This window comes from Silene latifolia, chromosome 3 (genome assembly GCF_048544455.1).
Source record: "Silene latifolia isolate original U9 population chromosome 3, ASM4854445v1, whole genome shotgun sequence".
NCBI lineage: Eukaryota > Viridiplantae > Streptophyta > Magnoliopsida > Caryophyllales > Caryophyllaceae > Silene > Silene latifolia.
Genome location: NC_133528.1, coordinates 150,013,643 through 150,026,782, shown reverse-complemented (window position 1 = coordinate 150,026,782; position 13,140 = coordinate 150,013,643).

Sequence of the window (13,140 nt, the reverse complement as noted above, 5' to 3'; positions counted from 1 at the left end):
ACTCGGATTATCGTGAAAAATGTGTTAAAGCTCGTTATTTGAGGCTGAAATCGAACAGGTTGATACCTGAAATCGAACAGGTTGATTCCTGAAATGAGCTCGGACGCGTGATTGAAAAACAAAGAGAAAAAGAAACTGGTTCCGGTACGACCTTCCGAACGGCTGAAATTGAAGTGTATAATACACGGATTTTCGGGATTCCGGGGTACCGGAACAAAATTCTCCGGAAATCACATAGAAAGTTCCTCAGGTCAGATAAAGCGGCCACGCAAAGTTTGAGCACCAACGGAAGACATTTGGGTGTGCTTGGTGTGCCTGAAACAAACCAAAGATTCGCGAAACTCGGATTATCGTGAAAAATTTGTTAAAGCTCGTTATTTGAGGCTGAAATCGAACAGGCTGATTCCTGAAATCGAACAGGTTGATTCCTGAAATGAGCTCGGACGCGTGATTGAAAAACATGGAGAAAAAGAAACAGGTTCCGGTACGACCTTCCGAACGGCTGAAATTGAAGTGTACATACACGGTTTTTCGGGATTCCGGGTCCCAGAATAAAATTCTCCGAAATTCACATAGAAAGTTCCTCATGGTCAGATAAAGCGGCCACACAAAGTTTGAGCACCAACGGAAGACATTTGGGGGTGCCGGTGTGCCACAAACCATTATTCTCCGAAACTCGGATTATCGTGAAAAATGTGTTAAAACTCGTTATTTGAGGCTGAAATCGAACATGTTTATTCCTGAAAAGAGCTCGGACGCGTGATTGAAAAACAGGGAGAAAAAGAATCAGGGTCCGGTACGACCTTCCGAACGGCTGAAATTGAAGTGTATAATACACGGTTTTTCGGGATTCCGGGGTCCCGGAACAAAATTCTCCGGAAATCACATAGAAAGTTTCTCGGGTAAGATAAAGCGGCCACGCAAAGTTTGAGCACCAACGGAAGACATTTGGGGGTTCCGGTGTGCCACAAACCAGCATTCGCCGAAACTCGGATTATCGTGAAAAATGTGTTAAAGCTCGTTATTTGAGGCTGAAATCGAACAGGTTGATTCCTGAAATCGAACAAGTTGATTCCTGAAATGAGCTCGGACGCGTGATTGAAAAACAAGGAGAAAAAGAAACAGGTTCCGGTACGACCTTCCGAACGGCTGAAATTGAAGTGTATAATACACGGTTTTTCGGGATTCCGGTCCCTAATAAAATTCTCCGGAAATCACATAGAAATTAACTCGGTCGATAAAGCGGCCACGCAAAGTTTGAGCACCAACGGAAGACATTTGGGTGTGCTTGGTGTGCCACAAACCAAAGATTCTAAAACTCGGATTATCGTGAAAAATGTGTTAAAGCTCGTTATTTGAGGTTGAAATCGAACAGGTTGATTCTGAAATCGAACAGGTTGATTCCTGAAATGAGCTCGGACGCGTGATTGAAAAACATGGAGAAAAAGAAACAGTTCCGTACGAACTTCCGAACTACTGAAATTGAAGTGTATAATACACGGTTTTTCGGGATTCCGGTCTCGGAACAAAATTCTCCGGAAATCACATAGAAAGTTCCTCTGGCCCGATAAAGCGGCCACGCAAAGTTTGAGCACCAACGGAATAAATTTGGGGTGCCGGTGTGCCACAAACCAAAGATTCGCCAAACTCGGATTATCGTGAAAAATGTGTTAAAGCTCGTTATTTGAGGTCAAATCGAACAGTCGATTCCTCAAATCGAACAGGTTGATTCCTGAAATGAGCTCGGACGTGTGATTGAAAAACAGGAGAAAAAGAAACAGTTCCGTGACGACCTTCCGAACTACTGAAATTGAAGTGTATAATACTGCTTTTTTCGGATTCCGGTCCCGGAATAAAATTCTCCGGAAATCACATAGAAAGTTCCTCGGGTCAGATAAAGCGGCCACGCAAAGTTTGAGCACCAACGGAATACATTTGGGGTGCCGGTGTGCCACAAACCAAAGATTCGCCAAACTCGATTATCGTGAAAAATGTGTTAAAGCTCGTTATTTGAGGTCAAATCGAAATCGAGGTTGATTTCTGAAATCGAACAGTTGATTCCTGAAATGAGCTCGGACGCGTGATTGAAAAACAGGGAGAAAAAGAAACAGGTTCCGGTACGACTTTCCGAACGGCTGAAATTGAAGTGTATAATACACGGTTTTTCAGGATTCCGGGGTCCCGGAATAAAATTCTCCGGAAATCACATAGAAAGTTCCTCCTGGTCAGATAAAGCGGCCACACAAAGTTTGAGCACCAACGGAAGACATTTGGGGGTGCCGGTGTGCCACAAACCAGCATTCGCCGAAACTCGTATTATCGTGAAAAATGTGTTAAAGCTCGTTATTTGAGGCTGAAATCGAACATGTTTATTCCTGAAAAGAGCTCGGACGCGTGATTGAAAAACAAGGAGAAAAAGAAACAGGGTCCGGTACGACCTTCCGAACGGCTGAAATTGAAGTGTATAATACACGGTTTTTCGGGATTCCGGGGTCCCGGAACAAAATTCTCCGGAAATCACATAGAAAGATCTCGGGTCAGATAAAGCGGCCACGCAAAGTTTGAGCACCAACAGAAGACATTTGGGGGTGCCGGTGTGACACAAACCAGCATTCGCCGAAACTCGGATTATCGTGAAAAATGTGTTAAAACTCGTTATTTGAGGTCAAAATCGAACAGGTTGATTCCTGAAATCGAACAAGTTGATTCCTGAAAAGAGCTCGGACGCGTGATTGAAAAACATGGAGAAAAAGAAACAGGTTCCGGTACGACCTTCCGAACGGCTGAAATTGAAGTGTATAATACACGGTTTTCGAGATTCCGGGTCTCAGAATAAAATTCTCCGGAAATCACATAGAAAGTTCCTCCTGGTCAGATAAATCGGCCACACAAAGTTTGAGCACCAACGGAAGACATTTGGAGGTGCCGGTGTGCCACAAACCAGCATTCGCCGAAACTCGGATTATCGTGAAAAATGTGTTAAAGCTCGTTATTTGAGGATGAAATCGAACATGTTGATTCCTGAAAAGAGCTCGGACGCGTGATTGAAAAACAGGGAGAAAAAGAAACAGGGTCCGGTACGACCTTCCGAACGGCTGAAATTGAAGTGTATAATACACGGTTTTCCGGGATTCCGGGGTCCCGGAACAAAATTCTCCGGAAATCACATAGAAAGTTTCTCGGGTCAGATAAAGCGGCCACGCCAAGTTTGAGCACCAACGGAAGACATTTGGGGGTGCCGGTGTGCCACAAACCAAAGATTCGCCAAACTCGGATTATCGTGAAAATGTGGTAAAACTCGTTATTTAAGGTCAAATCGAACAGTTGATTCCTGAAATCGAACAGGTTGATTCCTGAAATGAGCTCGGACGCGTGATTGAAAAACCGGAGAAAAAGAAACAGTTCCGTACGACCTTCCGAACGGTGAAATTGAAGTGTATAATACACGGTTTTTCGGGATTCCGGTCCCTAATAAAATTCTCCGGAAATCACATAGAAAGTTCCTCGGGTCAGATAAAGCGGCCACGCAAAGTTTGAGCACCAACAGAAGACATTTGGGGGTGCCGGTGTGCCACAAACCAGCATTCGCCGAAACTCGGATTATCGTGAAAAATGTGTTAAAGCTCGTTGAGGCTAAAATCGAACAGGTTGATTCCTGAAATTGAACGGGTAGATTCCTGAAATGAGCTCGGGCGCGTGATTGAAAAACAGGGAGAAAAAGAAACAGGTTCCGGTACGACCTTCCGAATGGCTGAAATTGAAGTGTATAATAATACACGGTTTTTCGGGATTCCGGGGTCCCGGAATAAAATTCTCCGGAAATCACATAGAAATTTCCTCGGGTCAGATAAAGCAGCCACGTAAAGTTTGAGCACCAACGGAAGACATTTGGGGGTGCCGGTGTGCCACAAACCAGCATTCGCCGAAACTCGGATTATCGTGAAAAATAAGTTAAAGCTCGTTATTTGAGGCTGAAATCGAACAGGTTGATTCCTGAAATTGAACGGGTTGATTCCTGAAATGAGCTCGGACGCGTGATTGAAAAACAGGGAGAAAAAGAAACAGGTTCCGGTACGACCTTCCGAACGGTTGAAATTGAAGTGTATAATACACGGTTTTTCGGGATTCCGGGGTCCCGGAATAAAATTCTCCGGAAATCACATAGAAATTTCCTCGGGTCAGATAAAGCGGCCACGTAAAGTTTGAGCACCAACGGAAGACATTTGGGGGTGCCGGTGTGCCACAAACCAGCATTCACCGAAACTCGGATTATCGTGAAAAATAAGTTAAAGCTCGTTATTTGAGGCTGAAATCGAACAGGTTGATTTCTGAAATCCAACAGGTTGATTCCTGAAAAAAGCTCGGACGCGTGATTGAAAAACAGAGAGAAAAAGAAACAGGTTCCGGTACGACCTTCCGAATGGCTGAAATTGAAGTGTATAATACACGGTTTTTCGGGATTCCGGGGTCCCGGAATAAAATTCTCCGGAAATCACAAAGAAAGTTCCTCGGGTCGATAAAGCGGCCACGCAAAGTTTGAGCACCAACGGAAGACATTTGGGGGTGCCGGTGTGCCACAAACCAGCATTCACCGAAACTCGGATTATCGTGAAAAATAAGTTAAAGCTCGTTATTTGAGGCTGAAATCGAACAGGTTGATTTCTGAAATCCAACAGGTTGATTCCTGAAAAAAGCTCGGACGCGTGATTGAAAAACAGAGAGAAAAAAAAAACAGGGTCCGATTTACCTTCCGAACTACCAAATTGAAGTGTATAATACACGGTTTTCGAGATTCCGGGTCTCAGAATAAAATTCTCCGGAAATCACATAGAAATTTCCTCCTGGTCAGATAAATCGGCCACACAAAGTTTGAGCACCAACGGAGGACATTTGGAGGTGCCGGTATGCCACAAACCAGCATTCGCCGAAACTTGGATTATCGTGAAAAATGTGTTAAAGCTCGTTATTTGAGGATGAAATCGAACATGTTGATTCCTGAAAAGAGCTCGGACGCGTGATTGAAAAACAGGGAGAAAAAGAAACAGGGTCCGGTACGACCTTCCGAACGGCTGAAATTGAAGTGTATAATACACGGTTTTTCGGGATTCCGGGGTCCCGGAACAAAATTCTCCGGAAATCACATAGAAAGTTTCTCGGGTCAGATAAAGCGGCCACGCCAAGTTTGAGCACCAACGGAAGACATTTGGGGGTGCCGGTGTGCCACAAACCAGCATTCGCCGAAACTCGGATTATCGTGAAAAATGTGTTAAAGCTCGTTATTTAAGGCTGAAATCGAACAGGTTGATTCCTGAAATCGAACAGGTTGATTCCTGAAATGAGCTCGGACGCGTGATTGAAAAACAGGGAGAAAAAGAAACAGGTTCCTATCGACCTTCCGAACGGCTGAAATTGAAGTGTATAATACACGGTTTTTCGGGATTCCGGGGTCCCGAATAAAATTCTCCGGAAATCACATAGAAAGTTCCTCGGGTGAGATAAAGCGGCCACGCAAAGTTTGAGCACCAACAGAAGACATTTGGGGGTGCCGGTGTGCCTAAACCAAAGATTCGCCAAACTCGGATTATCGTGAAAAATGTGTTAAAGCTCGTTGAGGCTAAAATCGAACAGGTTGATTCCTGAAATTGAACGGGTAGATTCCTGAAATGAGCTCGGCGCGTGATTGAAAAACAGGGAAAAAGAAACAGGTTCCGTCGACCTTCCGAATGGTTTGAAATTGAAGTGTATATATAATACACGGTTTTTCGGGATTCCGGAATAAAATTCTCCGGAAATCACATAGAAATTTCCTCGGGTCAGATAAAGCAGCCACGTAAAGTTTGAGCACCAACGGAAAACATTTCGGGTGCCGGTGTGCCAAAAACCAAAGATTCGCCAAACTCGGATTATCGTGAAAAATAAGTTAAAGCTCGTTATTTGAGGATCAAATCGAACAGGTTGATTCCTGAAATCGAACAGGTTGATTCCTGAAATGAGCTCGGACGCGTGATTGAAAAACAGGAGAAAAAGAAACAGGTTCCAGTACGACCTTCCGAACGGTTGAAATTGAAGTGTATAATACACGGTTTTTCGGGATTCCAGGTCCCGGAATAAAATTCTCCGGAAATCACATAGAAAGTTCCTCGGGTGAGATAAAGCGGCCACGTAAAGTTTGAGCACCAACGGAAGACATTTGGGGGTGCCGGTGTGCCACAAAACCAAAGATTCACCGAAACTCGGATTATCGTGAAAAATAAGTTAAAGCTCGTTATTTGAGGTCAAATCGAACAGTTGATTTCTGAAATCCAACAGTTGATTCTGAAAAAAGCTCGGACGCGTGATTGAAAAACAGAGAGAAAAAGAAACAGTTCCGTGCGACCTTCCGAATGGTCAAAAATTGAAGTGTATAATACACGGTTTTTCGGGGTCCCGGAATAAAATTCTCCGGAAATCACAAAGAAAGTTCCTCGGGTCGGATAAAGCGGCCACGCAAAGTTTGAGCACCAACGGAAGACATTTGGGGGTGCCGGTGTGCCACAAACCAAAGATTCGCCAAACTCGGATTATCGTGAAAAATGTGTTAAAGCTCGTTATTTGAGGTTGAAATCGAACAGGTTGATTCCTGAAATCGAACAGGTTGATTCCTGAAATGAGCTCGGACGCGTGATTGAAAAATAGGGAGAAAAAGAAACAGGGTCCGGTACGACCTTCTGAACGGCTAAAATTGAAGTGTATAATACACGGTTTTTCGGGAATCCGGGGTTCCGGAATAAAATTCTCCGGAAATCACATAGAAATTTCCTCGGGTCAGATAAAGCAGCCACGTAAAGTTTGAGCACCAACGGAAGACATTTGGGGGTGCCGGTGTGCCAAACCGAAGATTCGCCGAAACTCGGATTATCGTGAAAAATGTGTTAAAGCTCGTTATTTGAGGCTGAAATCGAACAGGTTGATTCCTGAAATCGAACAGGTTGATTCCTGAAATGAGCTCGGATGCGTGATTGAAAAACGAAGAGAAAAAGAAACTGGTTCCGGTACGACCTTCCGAACGGCTGAAATTGAAGTGATACACGGTTTTTCGGGATTTCGGGGTCCCGGAACAAAATTCTACGGAAATCACATAGAAAGTTCCTCGGGCCAGATTTAGCGGCCACGCAAAGTTTGAGCACCAACGGAAGACATTTGGGGTTGCCGGTGTGCCACAAAACAGCATTCGCCGAAACTCGGATTATCGTGAAAAATGTGTTAAAACTCGTTATTTGAGGCTGAAATCGAATAGGTTGATTCCTGAAATCGAACAAGTTGATTCCTGAAATGAGTTCGGACGCGTGATTGAAAAACAGGGAGAAAAAGAAACAGGGTCCGGTACGACCTTCCGAACGGCTGAAATTGAAGTGTAATACACGGTTTTTCGAGATTCTAGGGTCCCGGAACAAAATTCTCCGGAAATCACATAGAAAGTTCCTCGGGTCAGATAAATCGGCCACGCAAAGTTTGAGCACCAACGGAGGACATTTGGGGGTGCCGGTGTGCCACAAACCAGCATTCGCCGAAACTCGGATTATCGTGCAAAATGTGTTAAAGCTCGTTATTTGAGGCTGAAATCGAACAGGTTGATTCCTGAAATCGAACAGGTAGATTCCTGAAAAGAGCTCGGACGCGTGAGTGAAAAACAGGGAGAAAAAGAAACAGGGTCCGGTACGACCTTCCGAACGGTTGAAATTAAAGTGTATAATACACGGTTTTTCGGGATTGCGGGGTCCCGGAACAAAATTCTCCGGAAATCACATAGAAAGTTCCTCGGGTCAGATAAAGCGGCCACGCAAAGTTTGAGAACCAACGGAAGACATTTGGGGGTGACGGTGTGCCACAAACCAGCATTCGCCGAAACTCGGATTATCGTGAAAAATGTGTTAAAGCTCGTTATTTGAGGCTGAAATCGAACAGGTTGATTCTTGAAATCAAACAGGTTGATTCCTAAAATGAGCTCGGACGCGTGATTGAAAACAGGGAGAAAAAGAAAGAGGGTCCGGTATGACCTTCCGAACGGCTGAAATTGAAGTGTATTCCGGCGAATACACGGTTTTTCGGTATTCCGGGGTCCCGGAACAAAATTCTTCGGAAATCACATAGAAAGTTCCTCGGGTCATATAAAGCGGTCCGCAAAGTTTGAGCCCCAACGGAAGACATTTGGGGGTGACGGTGTGCCACAAACCAGCATTCGCCGAAACTCGGATTATCGTGAAAAATGTGTTAAAGCTCGTTATTTGAGGCTGAAATCGAACAGTTTGATTCCTGAAATCGAACAGGTAGATTCCTGAAATGAGCTCGGACACGTGACTGAAAAACAGGGAGAAAAAGAATTAGGGTCCGGTACGACCTTCCGAGCTCAAATTGAAGTGTAATACACGGTTTTTCGGGATTCTGGGGTCCCGGAACAAAATTCTCCGGAAATCACATAGAAAGTTCCTCGGATCAGATAAATCGGCCACACAAAGTTTGAGCACCAACGGAGGACATTTGGGGGTGCCGGTGTGCCACAAACCAGCATTCGCCGAAACTCGGATTATCGTGCAAAATGTGTTAAAGCTCGTTATTTGAGGCTGAAATCGAACAGGTTGATTCCTGAAATCGAACAGGTAGATTCCTGAAATGAGCTCGGACACGTGGGTGAAAAACAGGGAGAAAAAGAAACAGGGTCCGGTACGACCTTCCGAACGGTTGAAATTAAAGTGTATAATACACGGTTTTTCGGGATTGCGGGGTCCCGGAACAAAATTCTCCGGAAATCACATAGAAAGTTCCTCAGGTCAGATAAAGCGGCCACGCAAAGTTTGAGAACCAACGGAAGACATTTGGGGGTGACGGTGTGCCACAAACCAGCATTCGCCGAAACTCGGATTATCGTGAAAAATGTGTTAAAGCTCGTTATTTGAGGCTGAAATCGAACAGGTTGATTCCTGAAATCGAACAGGTTGATTCCTGAAATGAGCTCGGACGCGTGATTGAAAAACGAAGAGAAAAAGAAACTGGTTCCGGTACGACCTTCCGAACGGCTGAAATTGAAGTGATACACGGTTTTTCGGGATTTCGGGGTCCCGGAACAAAATTCTACGGAAATCACATAGAAAGTTCCTCGGGCCAGATTTAGCGACCACGCAAAGTTTGAGCACCAACGGAAGACATTTGGGGTTGCCGGTGTGCCACAAACCAGCATTCGCCGAAACTCGGATTATCGTGAAAAATGTGTTAAAACTCGTTATTTGAGGCTGAAATCGAACAGTTTGATTCCTGAAATCGAACAGGTAGATTCCTGAAATGAGCTCGGACACGTGACTGAAAAACAGGGAGAAAAAGAATTAGGGTCCGGTACAACCTTCCGAACGGCTGAAATTGAAGTGTAATACACGGTTTTTCGGGATTCTGGGGTCCCGGAACAAAATTCTCCGGAAATCACATAGAAAGTTCCTCGGGTCAGATAAAGCGGCCACACAAAGTTTGAACACCAACGGAAGACATTTGGGGGTGCCGGTGTGCCACAAACCAGCATTCGCCGAAACTCGGATTATCGTAGAAAATGTGTTAAAGCTCGTTATTTGAGGCTGAAATCGAACAGGTTGATTCCTGAAATCAAATAGGTAGATTCCTGAAATGAACTCGGACGCGTGACTGAAAAACAGGGAGAAAAAGAAACAGGGTCCGGTACGACCTTCCGAACGGCTGAAATTGAAGTGTATAATACACGGTTTTTCGGGATTGCGGGGTCCCGGAACAAAATTCTCCGGAAATCACATAGAAAGTTCCTCGGGTCAGATAAAGCGGCCACGCAAAGTTTGAGAACCAACGGAAGACATTTGGGGGTGCCGGTGTGCCACAAACCAGCATTCTCCGAAACTCGGATTATCGTGCAAAATGTGTTAAAGCTCGTTATTTGAGGCTGAAATCGAACAGGTTGATTCCTGAAATCGAACAGGTAGATTCCTGAAATGAGCTCTGACGCGTGACTGAAAAAAAGGGAGAAAAAGAAACAGGGTCCAAGATTTACCTTCCGAACTACCGAAATTGAAGTGTATAATACACGGTTTTTCGGGATTGCGGGGTCCCGAAACAAAATTCTCCGAAATCACATAGAAAGTTCCTCGGTCGATAAAGCGGCCACGCAAAGTTTGAGAACCAACGGAAGACATTTGGGGGTGACGGTGTGCCACAAACCAAAGATTCGCCAAACTCGGATTATCGTGAAAAATGTGTTAAAGCTCGTTATTTGAGGCTGAAATCGAACAGGTTGATTCCTGAAATCGAACAGGTTGATTCCTGAAATGAGTTCGGACGCGTGATTGAAAAACAGGGAGAAAAAGAAACAGGGTCCGGTACGACCTTCCGAACGGCTGAAATTGAAGTGTATAATACACGGTTTTTCGGGATTCCGTGGTCCCGGAAAAAAATTCTTTGGAAATCACATAGAAAGTTCCTCGGGTCAGATAAAGCGGCCACGCAAAGTTTGAGCACTAACGGAAGACATTTAAGGGTGCCGGTGTGCCACAAACCAGCATTCGCCGAAACTCGGATTATCGTGAAAAATGTGTTAAAGCTCGTTATTTGAGGCTGAAATCGAACAAAGTTGATTCCTGAAATCGAACAGGTTGATTCCTGAAATGAGTTCGGACGCGTGATTGAAAAACAGGAGAAAAAGAAATAGGGTCCGAGATTTACCTTCCGAACGGTAAAATTGAAGTGTATAATACACGGTTTTTCGGGATTCCGTGGTCCCTAAAAAATTCTTTGGAAATCACATAGAAAGTTCCTCGGGTCAGATAAAGCGGCCACGCAAAGTTTGAGCACTAACGGAAGACATTTAAGGGTGCCGGTGTGCCACAAACCAGCATTAGCCGAAACTCGGATTATCGTGAAAAATGTGTTAAAGCTCGTTATTTGAGGCTGAAATCGAACAGGTTGATTCCTGAAATCGAACAGGTTGATTCCTGAAATGAGTTCGGACGCGTGATTGAAAAACAGGGAGAAAAAGAAACAGGTCCCATCCGACCTTCCGAACAGTTGAAAATTGAAGTGTATAATACACGGTTTTTCGGGATTCCGTGGTCCCTAAAAAATTCTTTGGAAATCACATAGAAAGTTCCTCGGGTCAGATAAAGCGGCCACGCAAAGTTTGAGCACTAACGGAAGACATTTAAGGGTGCCGGTGTGCCAAAACCAAAGATTCGCCGAAACTCGGATTATCGTGAAAAATGTGTTAAAGCTCGTTATTTGAGGCTGAAATCGAACGGGTTGATTCCTGAAATCGAACAGGTTGATTCCTGAAATGAGTTCGACGCGTGATTGAAAAACAGGAGAAAAAGAAACATGGTCCTATTTACCTTCCGAACGGGCCGAAATTGAAGTGTATAATACACGGTTTTTCGGATTCCGTGGTCCCTAAAAAAATTCTTTGGAAATCACATAGAAAGTTCCTCGGGTCAGATAAAGCGGCCACGCAAAGTTTGAGCACTAACGGAAGACATTTAAGGGTGCCGGGGTGCCACAAACCAGCATTCGCCGAAACTCGGATTATCGTGAAAAATGTGTTAAAGCTCGTTATTTGAGGCTGAAATCGAACAGGTTGATTCCTGAAATCGAACAGGTTGATTCCTGAAATGATCTTGGACGCGTGATTCAAAAACAGGCGAAAAAGATACGAGTCCGCACGACCTTCCGAACGGGCCGAAATTGAAGTGTATAATACACGGTTTTTCGGGATTCCGGGGTCCCTGAACAAAATTCTCCGGAAATCACATTGAAAGTTCCTCGGGTCGGATAAAGCGGTCATGCAAAGTTTGAGCACCAACGGAAGACATTTGGGGTTGCTTGTGTGCCACAAACCAAAGATTCGCCGAAACGGATTATCGTGAAAAATGTGTTAAAGCTCGTTATTTGAGGTCAAATCGAACAGTTTGATTCCTAAAATCAAACAGATTGATTTCTGAAATGAGCTTGGACGCGTGATTGAAAAACAGGAGAAAAAGAAACAGGTCCGATTTACCTTCCGAACGGCTGAAATTGAAATGTATAATACACGGTTTTTCGGGATTCCGGGGTCCCGGAACAAAATTATCCGGAAATCACATAGAAAGTTCCTCGGGTCATAAAAAGCGGTCACGCAAAGTTTGAGCCCCAACGGAAGACATTTGGGGGTGACGGTGTGCCACAAACCGGCATTCGCCGAAACTCGGATTATCGTGAAAAATGTGTTAAAGCTCGTTATTTGAGGCTGAAATCGACTAGGTTGATTCCTGAAATCAAACAGGTTGATTCCTAAAATGAGCTCGGACGAGTGATTGAAAAACAGGGAGAAAAAGAAAGAGGGTCCGGTATGACCTTCCGAACGGCTGAAATTGAAGTGTATTCCGGCGAATACACGGTTTTTCGGTATTCCGGGGTCCCGGAACAAAATTCTCCAGAAATCATATAGAAAGTTCCTCAGGTTTGATAAAGCGGCCACGCAATGTTTGAGCACCAACGGAAGACATTTGGGGCTGCCGGTGTGCCACAAACCAGCATTCGCCGAAACTCGGATTATCGTGAAAAATGTGTTAAATCTCGTTATTTGAGGCTGAAATCGAACAGGTTGATTCCTGAAATCGAACAGGTTGATTCCTGAAATAATATAGGACGCGTGATTGAAAAACAGGGAGAAAAAGAAACAAGGTCCGGTACGACCTTCCGAACGGCTGAAATTGAAGTGTATAATACACGGTTTTTCGGGATTCGGGGTCCCGAACAAAATTATCCGAAATCACATAGAAAGTTCCTCGGGTCGATAAAGCGGCCACGCAAAGTTTGAGAACCAACAAGACATTTGGGGGTGACGGTGTGCCACAAACCAGTATTCGCCGAAACTCGGATTATCATGAAAAATGTGTTAAAGCTCGTTATTTGAGGCTGAAATCGAACAGGTTGATTCCTGAAATTAAACAGGTTGATTCCTAAAATGAGCTCGGACGCATGATTGAAAAACAGGGAGAAAAAGAAAGAGGGTCCGGTATGACCTTCTGAACGGCTGAAATTGAAGTGTATTCCGGCGAATACACGGTTTTTCGGTAGATTCAGGGTCCCGAACAAAATTCTCCGAAAATCACATAGAAAGTT